Source organism: Phacochoerus africanus, chromosome 11 (assembly GCF_016906955.1).
Source record: "Phacochoerus africanus isolate WHEZ1 chromosome 11, ROS_Pafr_v1, whole genome shotgun sequence".
Taxonomy (NCBI): Eukaryota; Metazoa; Chordata; class Mammalia; order Artiodactyla; family Suidae; genus Phacochoerus; species Phacochoerus africanus.
This window is the reverse complement of record NC_062554.1, coordinates 51,114,337-51,117,024: the sequence shown is the minus strand read 5'-3', so window position 1 is coordinate 51,117,024 and position 2,688 is coordinate 51,114,337. Positions and strand designations below refer to the sequence as shown.

Genomic DNA, 2,688 nt, shown 5'->3' with positions numbered 1-2,688 from the left:
GAAGAAAAAAGGGTGAGATGAGAGAAGGAAAATTCTGTCCTGGTTCAGACTTCTTTTCCCTAAGCATTTGTTTTTTCTAGCAGTTATATTGGCATATGTCAGAATTTGCCTTCACTCCATAGGCTAAATTTTGTTGCTTTTTGCTGTTTAGTTTATAAAGACTTGTTTTCATGGTAATGTAAAGAAAGTCTATGGGCCCAGGTTGGGCTAATCTCAGTCATTCCAGCATGTACACTACCTTGTGCAAGAAGATGTAAGAAAAGCTGTTTTTTCTCAATGTAACCCCTTTTTCCTGTGCTTGAAGATCCCCTTAGAGAAGAATGGCTCCAGGAAATGGCTCTTTTATGACTCACTTCATATTGGTGGGATTAACAGACCAACCAGATCTCCAACTCCCCCTGTTCTTCCTATTTCTAATGATGTATATAATCACAATGATGGGAAATTTGGGCATGATAACTTTAATTGGGCTCAATTCCCACCTGCACACCCCTTTGTACTTTTTCCTCTTTAACTTGTCATGTATTGATCTTTGTTATTCTTCTGTGTTTACACCCAAAATGCTGATCAACATAATATCAAAGAAGAATATTATCTCCTATATGGGATGCATGACTCAGCTTTACTTTTTAAGTTTTTTTGGCATTTCTGAATGCTATGTGCTGACATCCATGGCCTGTGTAGCCATCTGTAACCCACTATTGTATAACATTGCCATGTCCTCTAAAGTGTGTTCCAGCCTTGTGCTTGGTTCATACCTAATGGCGTTTTTTGATGCCACTACCCTTATTGGATGCATGCTGAGACTGACCTTTTTGTGCTGCAAATACTATCAACCATTATTTGTGTGACATCCACCCTCTGCTCCAGCTCTCCTGCACAAGTACCTACCTCATTGAGATGGAAGTTTTCATTGTGGGAGGCCTAAATATTATCATACCCAGTCTCACCATCTTTATCTCTTATGGTCTCATCCTCACCACCATCCTCCGCATCAACTCCATGGAGGGCAGGTCTAAAGCCTTCAGCACCTGCAGTTCCCACGTAATTGCTGTTTCTTTGTTCTTTGGATCAAGTGCTTTTATGTATCTCCGACCATCTTCTGTATCCATGGATGAAGGGAAAATCTCTTCTGTCTTTTACACCAATGTAGTTCCCATGATGAACCCCTTAATTTACAGCTTGAGGAATAAAGATGTTAGACTTGCTCTGAGAAAAACCCTGAGGAGGGGAGAGTTTTGATTTGAAACTATATCTATCTGTGCATGTAATTACATGGCAAAGGGTTTCTGTGTGTTTAGTTAAATATTTTTAGTCATAGCCTTATAATCCTATTTTTTTATAACATGATTGTGAAAATTTGAGCCTCCTCAATAATTAATTTCCAGTCTTTCTATCTAGAGTTCTTTTTTCATAACCAGTTTCACAATATCTTCTCCCCCATTTTTCATTTTTAGTAGTAACACTAAATTAAGAAAATAATATAGAAAAATAATGTTTATCTATGTATGACTCGGTTACTGTGCTATATAGCAGAAATTAGCCCAACACTATAAATTAACTATACTTTAATAAAAAAATTTAAAAAATGAATTAAAAAAATTTAAAAGTTATAGAGAAATATGAAAGGAAATTGTTGAAAACACAAAGTGGAAAATGTGGGTTAGTTAGCAATATAGTCATTATGTTCCCATGTCATAAAAATGGACATAAAAATAGGCTCACTTGAGGTATGCCAAAATATGGATTGTGTTATCTTGGAATAGGGAAGTAAATTTACAAATTGTGATTTTGTTTGTTTATGCTTTTACATAATTAAAGTGTAATATTTTATAACCAAAAAGAAATGTAATATTCTATTGTTTTTAAATTGTTATTTCATAGTTTTAATTTTTAGTGGAAAAAGAAAATGGTCTCAAAGTGATCAAATTTCAGACACTTTTGATATAACAAGAGACAAGTGATCAAAATGATGTTTGAGAAACCCATGATCAAATTCAACTAGATAAAAGTAAAGTGACATTGTTTCATGGAAGGTATGCTTATCAGTCACCTGCTATAAGAAGCATTAATCAGATACTCTATTTCCACTCCATTCTCTAACTAGAAAAATATTGTTTCCTTTAAGTGCTAGTGATTCCATAGAGGCTTTTACTATAATTCATTTTCCACCTATAAAGATTTCGCATTAAGCTTCTCGTGGCAAGAGTTGTCATTTTGCCTTTGTGCAGTGAATCTGGAAGATGACAGATCATCTAAATCCATTTATATCATAGCTGAGAATGGTTAGTAATTTAAAGTCACAGCTTCATAAAGAAAAAAATAGCTAGACTAAATCCTTGTCCTTCTAATTTCAAATGTATTACTTTTGTAGTCTATGAATATGCATTTCATTCTATTCTGTTTTAGTAAGACTATACTATGACAAAATATTTAAAATTTTAAGCTTGACTGTTGTTTACTCCAAGGAGATGTATGAATTTCTCTCAAGCTGTGTATTACTTTCTGGTTCTTATTGTTTGTTTGTTTAGGTAAACTTTTTCAGTTTTTGTTTTTGGGAAAGGAGGGACTTTGAGGTTATTGTAGTAGTGATATTATTAGCTCAGATAGGGAAGTTACTTTTTATGCGAAATTAAGAAAACCAAATTTTGGATGTTTACAAGTGTTGTTATTCAGAGAACAGGGCAT

At 34.0% G+C, this 2,688-nt stretch overlaps 1 pseudogene; it reads left to right on the top strand.

Annotated features, from left to right (window-relative positions):
* Positions 1-320: 320 nt before the first annotated feature.
* Positions 321-1,242, top strand: LOC125111285 (olfactory receptor 8B3-like; annotated as a pseudogene).
* The last annotated feature ends 1,446 nt before the right edge of the window (positions 1,243-2,688 follow it).